Source organism: Anopheles darlingi, chromosome 2, assembly GCF_943734745.1.
Source record: "Anopheles darlingi chromosome 2, idAnoDarlMG_H_01, whole genome shotgun sequence".
NCBI lineage: Eukaryota > Metazoa > Arthropoda > Insecta > Diptera > Culicidae > Anopheles > Anopheles darlingi.
In genome coordinates, this window is record NC_064874.1 from 17,467,092 (window position 1) to 17,479,591 (window position 12,500).

At 46.3% G+C, this 12,500-nt stretch overlaps 1 protein-coding gene across 1 annotated transcript in view; it reads left to right on the top strand.

Moving 5' to 3' along the window:
• Positions 1 to 12,500, top strand: part of LOC125948213 (ras-related protein Rap1) — a 25,319-nt gene that overhangs the window by 8,369 nt on the left and 4,450 nt on the right. The window lies entirely within an intron of this gene.

A 12,500-nucleotide genomic window follows, 5' to 3' on the forward strand; every position in this document is an offset into this window, starting at 1 on the left:
TTGAGCCCAGCGAGTATTCAGCGAGGATATTTAGTACCAGCTTGTGGCGCAAACCTCAAAGTGGTTCCATCGCTGGCAATGATGCCCGATGGATCATATTGCCAGCAGCCACACCATGATACATCCTACTGGCTGGCTCGACGGTGCCGTTACCGTGAAAAAGCTGCTGCCGGAATGCTTTTGATGAAATTTTCTAAATCACCCCCGACACTACTCCGCCGTTTTGTTGTAGCTCTGGGAGCAGGCAACCCGGTAGCTCGGGATATTTGTACTGTGCTTCCTTCTTCGGGCTGTAGCAGTATCCTCTCGGTACTGTTCCCCCTCTCGAGTTATTATTTGCTTTGTGCTCCGCTGGGCTGGGGTGTCTGGTTGTCGGCTTGGTGGTCTGGTGGCATTTGGTTTTTGGCAAACTTTCACTCATCCACCTGAGATGAGCGGAAGGATGTGGCCGACACAAGGAGGGGTCCGATGGAATAAGGGGTTACAAGGGGTAGGAACAGTTACGTAACGGGTTTACCATAGCCTTGCTTCCGGTTGTTAATCCTAGTAGCCGGTTGTTAATCCCACTAGTTGATCAGGGGTAGCATTGCAATCACTATGAGCCAACCAAGATGATGGCTGCTGAGTTCGGTAAAAGTGCACGCTTGTTCCTAGGTCGTTTCAAAGATTGATATGCTGTCATCAGCTGGAAGAGTTTGCTAGCCAAATGAGAATTTCCCCCCGAAGCAAGTTAGCTGCTTCGGGCACCAGCTCGCACTCGCAGTGGCACTCGTTGAGACAGAGATTCTACAATTGGAGTATTCATCTTGACATCTTCTAATTTGAACCAACAGCTCTCGGGGTCTACGATAGGTGTGTGAACGCTGGTGGTGGATTCATAGACCGGCGGTTTGGGGTATTGTTTGAAAATATAAAAAAAAACTCTATGCCCGATGACAGATGCTCTGGGGCTTGTTCTGCTGGTGCTCTTGTTTTGTTGGTTTCAAGAGATTTCTGAACAACGCACCTGGGGAGCAACGTGATTCCCCTCACGGCTCTACCATTACCCCTTGACTAGTGCTCCTGGTAGGAGTAGTTGGTAGCTCCTACACCGGTTGTGGGTTCATGAGCCCTTGCACAAACTTTTGCCCTTTTCCTCCTTACCTTTGGGTTTCGAATCTCACCAGGGCTGATGGGTGGGTGAGCTTGATTGCCCTCTGGTTGACAGATTTTTGGACTGGCACTGGTGGTTATGATGACCGTCCCTGCCATGCTGCCCACCTACCCCTAACTCTTTATTAGAAAACTTGATTAGGTACAGCATGGAATCAGCTGGGACTGCTGGTTAAGGGGTTTGATTAAAATGTTATGGACCTAGTAGAGAAATGCCACCTTGTGGTGAATCGTTTCACGAATCGATCATTTTCTAACTTGTAGTAAGAAGTGATTTGAACATCTGGGACGATTCCTCGGTTCGCATTTTCCCTTGGTTAGTGTTTTCAAGCAGAGAGCCAATGCAAGCAGCTGTTTTTGACGTTCATTTCCGCAACATTTCGTGCTGGGCTGGGGATGTTGCTGACGCATGACGGCCAAACTGCGTCCGGCCACTAGTACTCGATGATGCGGGAAAAGATGGATAAACAAAGCTGCATCTGGTGCCTGCTATTCCTAGTTTCAGTTGCATTCCGTGCGATTGTGGATTTTTTTTCAATTTCATCTCTCTCTTTGGTTGTAGATTCTGCTGACTTCGCTAGACGCTATTAACATTCTGATATCGAAACGTTCGTTTTATAATACATTTCCAATTTCCAAGAAATAGTGTGGTTTTATCGAATGAAAGTTTCCGCTGGTTTCGCCCTCTAGTTGATAGGTTTCTGCAATGTTTTACGCGTATGCGCTTTCCGTCTGTTTCGCTAGTGCCCTTGGTCCCAACCGCAAGCCCCAGTGAGTCATGAGTGTTCCCGGTTCTATGGCGTCGATAAGCACATGCACATTTTGCGGACGTTGTTTTACCAGTAAATGGTTTCGTCTGTGGCACAAGTGAAGGAGCAGCGGCAACAGTAGTAGCAAAAAAAAGGGTGTCATGTTCCGTAAGAGGGAGCCTTGGAATTGCTCCAAAAAATGTAACAGGGAGCGAGTGAACCGATGATGACTCAAAGACCGACATTTATAGGTTCACCAAATGCTTTGGAGGTAAATATTGAAAGGGTAAATAACGCGCCAACCACCGGATTCAGAAGAGGGGGTCGCACGGTAATGAGATCGATCTGTGAGTAATGGGAGTCTGCCTTTGCCATTCTGGTGTGAGTCATGACGATAAACCAGCTTTTTTCTTTTCAAATATTCATTTGAATGATGGATGAGATGCCATTCCTCAGACACCTCATCCTAGTGCACATTGCTCACACTCTACCATTGCTTCCTGACGATGGTGATGATGCGATTACAAGCGTTCTGGATGTGTCGTCTCAGCACCTTTCAGTGAGCTGGTGTCTCGGTGGCGTTTAAACAACTCAATAAGCGGGCGAGCGCCATAAGCAAGAGTTCAGGTCTAGTTCCATGGCGCTTAGACGCTGCAGTAGAGGTTGTGAGTGACATTAATTCTGCTGCATTGTGCTCTACCGACAACATTTGGACGGGGAACATAAAACATCTGTGTTCGCCGGTGCTTCTTTGTCCTGTCAGGACTGGAGGAGTGAACGAAGGCGAATAAAATATTTGCTGAGAAATGTGCTCATAATATGGCTGTGTTGTGTGTGTGTTGCGGCAAAGAGGATTAAATCATTGTCTCCTTCGGTAAGCCGCAAGCCCAATAACGTGCAGTTCAAGAACGCATGGTGATACAAACCGAGTATGCCTTACACTTCATCTACACGGGCGCGAGAAAGCTGAAAATGAGATGAGAATGAAAAAGTTGAGAATGTCAAATCCCATACAAATGGAAATGTAAAGATACAAGTAGGCTGTCACAAATGTATGGGATTTGACATTCTCGCCTTTTTCATTCTCATCTCATTTTCAGCTTTCTCGCGCTCGTGTAGAGAGTCGGTTAGCTCCGAATGGACGATTGCTGGATGGGAAAAGATACATGGGAAGGACTTGCTAAAGGGTCAATCCAACTCAGGGATGATAAGCACATTTCTTGGACATTTGGTGTTTTCGATTCTATTTTTAAAGGAATATTACCGGTTTTATCTTCATAACATTTAGCTTTACATAATGTTTTATACTAAATGCTGCGATAACACCGAAAATGGATGCCATCTTGGGTTTAGTTTTATACAAGGGTTCACGCTTACTTGTTGCAAATTTGTTTCTATTGATCTTACTTTAAGTAGGATCACTGTAATTCCTTTAATTGTAACGGCATAAACATTATTTTTATTCAACGAGAAACTAAATATAATATTCCTTTTTTAAACCATGCAACTTTAACTTCACACTGACTACTCTTTCCTCGAATAGAAAGAAATGTAGGAACCAAACGGTTCAATGTGAAATCTCTCCTCCCAAAAAGAACGCTTTAGTCCTGGGCCTCGTGTGATATTCGTGCTCGGGAGAAAAGAGCAAAATATGGAACGAGAACGACGTCCGCACGGTGTAGGTTACGGAAGGCGCCTGTCGCGTGGCATTTAGAACCTGTTGCTGGCTCTGGCTAGGAAGGCATATTCCCGTCAGCTGCGCTTGCTCCATGCCCATCTCATATGCTAGAAGAGAGGTGCAAAAAAGGAAGATATTTGGCAAACAAGGCAGGGATCGCACCTGGATGAATGCTTTTTATCTTCGCCTACTTCCGTTTCCGTCGCGTTGTTCTCAGACAGTCATAAGGCCAAAAGGTGTGGACTGTAGAGGAATCAATCAACCACCAGACTTTGCGTGCAGTCCACGGTCTCTTGTGCATCGTAATGTGAACGGGAATTAGAATTATTTATAATATCTCTTATTCTGATTGCGATTTGCAAAGCAAATTTCTTACTGATACCGAGCATAACCTCTCGTGCGGGCTTTGGTGAATACTGTTTGAATAGATTATGCCACAATAAAGGATCTCCTTGTGGTGTCTCTCCTGGTCGATGTGTGCTAGAACGTGTGAGTAGTAGTCCTGAAACGCTTGAAGGCACGTCTATTGATATAGGGCACGTGTTTGGTTCTATTTTGACTCATCCCTTTGCCTCGTCATCCTTGTAAGTGCTCGGAGAACGAGACAGTAAAAGAGGAAATTGGCGTGAAATTGAAGGGTTGCTGCGAACGGCGACAGCCTGCAGTTAGAAGTTCTCTACCTCTAGTAAGGTAGAGTCGTAGTCTTTTAGTAAGATCTAGCTGTGGTCGCCTTCTTTTCTAAAGTCTTTCATGGCTCGGAAACAGCAGGTGTGGAAGTCACGCTCAAGATATCCATATTCAACTGCCGTGCATATGAAATTGCTGTGTATCTGTGCAAATAGCAAGTCTAAGTGTCTCAACAGTTCTGAAGAACGTTTCATGTCAGATAAACGATACTTAACTTTGCGGTTAACGACAGCAGAACATAGGATTGTATAGAAGCAGAACGGAAGCTGGGTTGTCGAAGAAGAGATTCTTCAATTCAACTCCAAGAATCTTAATTTGTCTAGAATGAGTCTCGAGGAAGTGGAGTTTGGCACCTTTACCTTAATGGCGCGTAGGTTGTGGCGGATACTGGTCGTTGGACGGTTTAAAGGATGCTTTTAGCGGGGATTAGAAAGATGGTTAGACATTTTGATTCCCGGCAGGCCAGCAGCATCACTTGGGCCAAGGAGCGAAGGACATCAAAGGCGCAAAGGACATCACAGATTGCTATTTACTTATTACGGGGGCCCTGCCATCCGTTCTCTAAGCTTCACCGGAGGCTTTAAATGCTTTTTTTGTGTGGTCAGATTGAGAGCAAAAAGATTTCTCTCGTTTTCCTCGTTCCATTTGCATATTGGATTGCTGCTAAGGTCGTGTGTCTATCGTCGTAACCGTAGAATGTGGCTACGGAATAGAAAGGAAGTCACTTCAGTTTAAGTTGTCCAGGATATAAACGATTGAAGTGGGGATTTTTTCCTATAAGGTGCAAACCTTTGCAAGATCGAGAGGAGGAAAGTCTTTTGAAGATGCATCAATTTAGAAATTAGTTTTAATACGCTGCAGGTACAAGTTCTTTGAGCTTGTTAAATATTGTTCATGCCCTGTAGATGTGGTCTGACCGTTCAGGTTCATATAAAAAAGCTCACCTTTCATCTTCCAACGTAACAGGTCGTATCGACGAGGAATCTTAGTACGTGAATGATAACACATACCCGAAATTATGCCACAGATCTCTAATCCAAGTAAGCCATTTCTTGTGCCAAGTGGGAGAAACAAAAAGCAATAAACCACAATATGCGGTAGGTTCTGTCCCTCCCTATCCTTGGGGCATAAATTTTGCTAGTTGTTTCCAATGCCAACATCCTTTTGATAGAGATGGTCGCTTGTGCTATGCATTTGCAACAAAAAAATGTCTCGCCTCCGCCTGTGATGGAGGGCCGAGTCAGCCGTAAAAGAAAGCGAAATTGGATCGATCAGCTACCACTGGGGGCAGCTCTGCCAAGGGTCGATGCCGTTTATAGTCTTTGGGCAGGGTTTACGTCATGCAGCCTACTTCGCTCAATTTCTTCTCCCGTACGCCTCATCGTCGGCGGTTCTGAGGCAAATTGCGGTTGTTTGCAATTCGATTTTCTAATCCTCTCCAACACACACACACACATGCAGCACGTAAAAAAGGGGGCGAGCTTCCGGTAGTGGAACAACGGCTTGTGAATGGGTTGGACAAATCAAGCAACGAAAGGCAAACTAAAGTAAAATATGTTAGCTGAAGAAAATCGGTTCGGTTTTATTTGGGTGTGGAGTGTGGTCGCCTACTACCCTTTCATGGTTTGTGCCGGACTGGATCCGCCTTTGCGCCGTTGAACGTGAACATCAAATTTGCATTGATTGACATATGCTGATGTGTGCGTGCTTTTGCACGTGTCTCTGTGTGTTTGTTTATGCTTTGGATCAGGGCGGATCGTAAATAGAGATTAACACATTTGCTTTTGTTTGCTTGGGACCGGTTGGTCGTTCGGTGCGACAGTATGATCGAATTATTCGGAGGATTCGGCACCGGCGGTGGGCTCGGAAAAAAGCAAGGAAACCATTTTAAGAGTTTCAGCTTATAGAGACCTCGCACATGTCCGTTTGCAATGTAGAGTCGACGCTTCATGGGCTCATGATTCATCTCATGGAGCGTGTCCGTTGATTCGTAATTCTATTTAATTTCTGTTACCACCTGGCTGCTGCTGAACACACCGACCGTATGACGCGCAGCGTGTGCAAATTCAATTTACTGTCAGAATGAAAAGTTATGCAATGTTGGAAATGGAAAATTCGTGTCGGAGTAACACCTGTGTCGCCGGGTCAAGTAGAGCTTTTACCAACTGCACCGTTTGTAGAGCTCCACATCGCATTGGTGTTGGGCAGAGCGTAGTCATCCGTCGACTTGTACTGGCTCACATTGTGCATGTGCGTCACGCACGACTCTACCGTACAACGGATAACTTACGAAAAAGGGAGAAAAGGAAAGAACGACAGCTGTCTGGTGGGCGGGATGGACCGGTCGCGCCAAGCCAAGTCATAGTCTAACATTTTAAAATTCCTCTACAATGTCCCCGTTGTTATTGACCAAACAATGCTAGTATGCTTGAGAATGTTCACAAAGATGGCCAAAGTTGCAGACTCGTTGTTTGCCTCTTGATTCGGTGCAGACTCGGCATCCGGCTGCATCGTACACACCCCACATTATCACGTTGCATTCCGATGACCGGTGTTGCGGTGCTATTGCTGCTGCAATCTCTCAGCCAGTGACCAAACCGAAAGCCGATTGTATTTGGAATTCCTTGCTCAGTGACAGAGATGGCATCCGAGATCATGAGCGACCAGCGAGCGTTACCCAGCCGAGAATGAGGTCAACCAGTCTCGAACTAAGACAAAAATGCGACTAACCTACGAACCGCTTTTAGCCTCACCCTCTGCCCACCCAAAACAGAAAACGATTCTACATATTGTTATTTCCGTTGTGCGCCAAGCGAGAGCAGGGGATGCGTGTGATGCGGGGCAACCATGCAAAAGGTGTGGCTCGGTATACATCGGTGTGCGGCACCGTCCGTCGGTCGTTCTACCACAACGAACCACAACAGATTTGTTGCATTACGACAAATGGGACCGGCGGTTGCTGGTAGCCGTTTGAGTCGCTTCGTCGAACCGCCTTCGCTCATGTGTGCGCACCTCACGTCTGGTGTCGTGCCTGCGATCATGCTGCCGACATTCCATCTTGTGTGTAGACGCCGCCATCTCTGGCCTGTCGTCATCAGTGCCTTACGCCGCCAATGGCTCAGCCTATGCTGTCTGTTTTCGATTCATAACTATCGTGATGGAGTCGCGAGCAGATACCACATCTGTGGTGTGTACACAACCGGAGAGTGTGTGTAGTGCGAGCTATTTCTATCTTCGGCTGATCGCTCCACCTGCACGACGATCCCGTGTTAAACTGTTAGATTCCCGGCTGCATTCGTGCATTATGTTGCTGAAGTTCATTCTGAGGGTTTCCTCTCTTAGTCTGGGTGGCCACACATCCGAAAAATCAAGAACTCAACCCACCTTATGGGAGGAAAGTTTAATAGCACTTTGAGTGGTCCATTTAACCGCATACTGCATCAATCAGAAGGTTAATGAAAACAAAATGGATGCCATGGCGATGATTGTTGTTACTTTAATACCCACCGGTATGTGACTCCGGGACTCCGCCACCTTTCATCGCACGATGACAGCACCAGCAGATCGTTCCCGATGTGTCAGTTGCATCCCATCAGCATCAGCATCATCATCGTTGCTGGTGAAGCCTACATCTCTCGTAATAATCGATGGATTTATTGCACCGTGTCTGGAAGCTCGTTGCTGCGCTGCACCGAATGGTCTACCGACGCCACCACCACTGACAACAGCTTCAGCAGCAGACCCCCGGTGATGGGGTGGGTAATTGCTCATTGGTCGTCGAGTATGATGATGGCGATGGGTGACGGTTGTGGAGCACTCCAGCGAGACATCCGTATTCCGCGCGTAAAGCGGCATGTCGAGCGACAGCTTCCTGGTTTAACACAAGTAGCAGGCGGCGGGCGGTAACTATGCAGAGCAGCAGCAGCAGCTGTTGTTGTTACCGTGTCACATCGATCAACGTAAAGGCCTGCAATGTTGCGATTATGGTACTAGCCCACAGCTGGCGGCGTCAGGCACAGTAGGGAGAATGATGATGGATCTGGCGCTTAAAGGGAAGAGATGGCTTTGGCTTGGCTCGCCAACTGATTTTTATTATTTTAACACTCCAACGCCAGGACGTTGTTGATGCCCGACCGGGCCGGCCCTATCACTGTGTGTAGGATCCCTTTCTCATCTCATATCTGCCGGTACACAACGGTGGCCATCGATGGTCGCGTCACCACCGCACAAGGGTGGTGACAGATTGCCGGGTTCCATTCGGTTGAAATAGACCTTTCCCTTCTGCGTCATCGCGCTATCGACGCGTTCGATAGTTAGACCAAGAACGCGATGGTACGCCAGTCCCTTGCGAAGGAGTTAAGTTTTGCAAAACTGCATTTCGTACATAACATATACATGAGTAACGGACGACCGGGGTCCACAGACTGAACGGCCGGGTCTACATGTTTGATAATTTTTTTTTCGTTCTGCTGCCGTCTCCTGCTTATCTAGCACTACTCCACCAACGCCCGCGTATACGTCCGTCCGATATGTGAATGGCTCATTAGTTCAGATGACGGTCGTTGTTGGCATGCGCTGGAAAGGGGGAGCTTCGTTATCAGCGTGCTATCGCCCACTACTAACCTACCCATAACTCTCTGCTGCAGGATCGCCATGTGCAATGTCACATTGGCTCCCAGTTCCCCCAGCCAGAGGGGGTACCATGTGGAAGAGAGATAATGGCGGCGTTGGTTTCGGACGGGATTGATTTGTTTCGTGGAACGGTCGGATTGCGTGGGTTTTGGCAATTTTACTGCCAAAGCGGAAAGCATGAAAGGTCATGCTAATGTGATGTAGAGAAGAGAGTAGAAAGAGGAATAGTTATGGGGTACTGATGATGGTACGTACGTCATTGTAAAGCATACGTACCAGCTGTCTGCGACGGTGTCAGCTGCTGTCTGCGTAGCATCTGTTCATACCGGAATAAGTAATTTTGCCTTAGGTTTTTCCTTTGGTTGATAATATTGACGCCACGACATGCGATACACAACACCGTCCGTAGGTGGACATGTTTTGAAGAAAACTGTTATCGCAAAAATCAGTTTCCCATTATCACCGATGATGGGGGGAGATTCCTAGAACGGTTCTTCGCCTACGCATATTGCTGGTCGTTTCAATGACGATATTGAATTGATGGTAATACACGTCACGTGGGTTTTTCGAGGATTTTCACCACAGAAAGTTCCAGAAGCGATCGATGTTCAATATTGGGGATTGACTTTTGAAAATTTCACGCTGCAATATTGCAATAGTTGTGTTTGAGGAGGCTTCTTTCTAAAGAGAATCGCAACCTCAACCAGGATCGTTGTTATCGAGCGCATTATTGTTACCAGGTGCCCCATTTGAGTAACGTTTCAGTTAGTCGCAGCACTGCACGGTTTCGATTCCTTGAGTGTAGGAAGCGAAAACCAACATCAGTGTTGAAGCTGCGTGAACCCAACATATGGTACCGGATCGACGAACAGGGGTTGTTGTCACCGTTCCTTCACATTCCACACACTAGATTTGCGTTCACCGCCGTTTACCTTCCATCCATACACCCACCAACGCCTACAAACGTCCGCTGCCTGCCTTCCCCGGGAGAGGGCAGTTCACCACCAAACCACCACAAGGTTGTAGTGTCCCCAGCAGACAATCTAGACCGCGGCGTATGAGGTGGGCGGAAATGCTGTATGCAGAATTGTGGTGGCGGTGGTTGTAAGCCGGTTGTGTAAAGTAATAGGTCATCGGTCACCCGCATTGGGCTGTAAATTTAAATTCATCAATGAATTCACTCATTGGATCGGAATTAACCTTTACGAGTATTTTGAAGCTTCGATTGAAGCACCAATGGAATCGGTGGTGCTCAGCATGAATTGTTGATTTGCTGAACGGACCACCTACTAGTGCCATAGAATGTGCATCTCTTCTCCATCCCGTGGGATGGTATGAAAACCGATTTACAGGTCAACCGAACTCGATGCAGCCTGTTACGTGGGGTGCATCCTAGCGAAACATGATTCGCTTGAATGTTCCTGTTCTGTTTAAGCCGTTAGTGTCCCTGTGTAATGTTTGGTACGTTGTCCGTGCAGAAAGTTCCACCTCGGTGACCTAGTGTGCTCATCATCATGCTATGGTTTTGCATGTGTGTGAACGAGTCAACGATGCACCGGTTTAATAACGGATCCCAAAAGTGTAATGTTTGCAAAAATAAGACCACCAAATATGCATATGTTTTGCTATCCAGTATCCAACGTATGATAGCATCCTCTATACCATTTACATTTCATTCAATCCGGAAAATTCGTGAAAAACCATCGGCTGAAGGACATACAGGAGGTGTACAGCATGTATCCTTGCTGCGCTTGCTCCACAGTTTGGGGATTAATTATAACGACTGCTGGTGGCAGCTGCCCCGAAACAAGTGTTTGTGATTTTGTCAAGAGAGAGTGATTCGTGATGAAATGCATCGTGGGTCCTGTTCCAAACATTTGATGCTGCTACTGCTGCTCATACTAATACAGAAGAATTTCAGTATCGTTGCCGTGTTCGGAATGGATTCAATTTGGATTAGAACACTCTTGGCACATCAAGTAGCAATCACAACCCTTGATGTGGTGGCTTCATCGGGACCATCATCATATTCTTTCCCTCGCAGTATGCGTACGTCTTACGAGACTTTGTTCCCCTCCTTTTAAGTGTCTCCATTTTCATTCAAGTGTATCTGGTCGAAAAATTTAACCTGTTTTTTTTACTGGTTTATCTTCTCGATATTACTCAACTAATGCCACTCGAGCAATCGAAGAATCAGGGGACTGACGTTATATGAACCTCCCACAGGGAGGGTAATACACTATCACTCGCGGCGTTCTTGGGTATGCGCTACCAACCAGTTTCTTTCGTTTTACAACGGTTGATGCACAGGGACGATGACGATTTTCGATTAGTGTTGCTTCCTCCCGGAATCTCACCGTCCCCCGTGCAGTGATAATGCAATTTGACGCGCTGATTGACAGCGAACGACACTTTTGCCGCCCGCAGGCAAGCGAATCGGATTTGTCTCGCTCTCCGGGTGTTAATTCTTTTAATTGCCATCCATGTTACCTTGTGCTAGCCATGGCCGTGCTCCAGCAAATGTCATAACCCGCAATGGTATCAGGTGAAGTGACTGTCGTTTAGTTTTCATCGAGATTAGCTGCTCGAGCCGTTTTCTTTTGCATTCTTCGGGTAAAAGCGGACTTTTGTTGATCGAGATGTTACTCAATTAGGTGTAATTACTCTTAAAAGTAATAACTTTCACAGTGTTCTGTTTGTCCTGTTCTGATTAATGGCTGAAATGTGCACCAATGTTGTTTTATCTGATCGCATTTGCTCAGTATTGTAGTGTAATATAATTCATAATAATAATAGTAATTCATTCTTAATTCAAAATAGGTCAACTATACACGACTTGTTGTAGCAAATCCGTCATGCTTTAATCGAGTACGTAATCGATAATCAAAGAAATTGAATTATCAAAAATCGATCAAAAAATCTATCGAACTGTAACTTTTGTCAAATCTCACTATGTTAGTTTTTTTACGGGTCACCCTAGCTTCACCAAAAATCGTTAAAAGGTATAAGCTGCGAGCTACGAACTGTGAGTGCAATGGAATAATTAATACGCCTAGTAAGTAGCAGCAGCATGGTGTGCGGCTTAGGCCGCCAGGGGATTTACCCCGCACCGGTCATAGTAGCCAGAGGAAGTAAATCTAATGATCTTGTAACACGCATGTGTGCTTCAGTCGAAATGAGCCACCCTCGACCGCATAATAAGGAGGAAGGGGCGAAGCAATATACTATGTATGTATCCATCAGGCCGCTACTTTAAGCATATTTAAGAGGGCTGGAGCTCGAGCAACGTTGTAAACCTTCGTATTATCTTGACCACATTCCAGTTTTCACTTTCTAGCTTCGATCGTTTGGGCCCGATCGAATAATCAACTATCCCCCAATCTTACCATGGCTCGCTATGGCTCAGGTGAAGCATACGAGGTGCAGTTCAATGACGTGACGATATGCTTCGCTTGTTGTGTTCGGTGCAAGTTTAATTTAAGTCTGAAACTGAATTTACATCGTACGAAGCATTAGTGAGTTTGTTTAAAGATCGCCCAATAAGCCATCGAACTCATGGACTGGGGATGGGTAGGGACAGAGACATTGATCCCGGTGTGCGT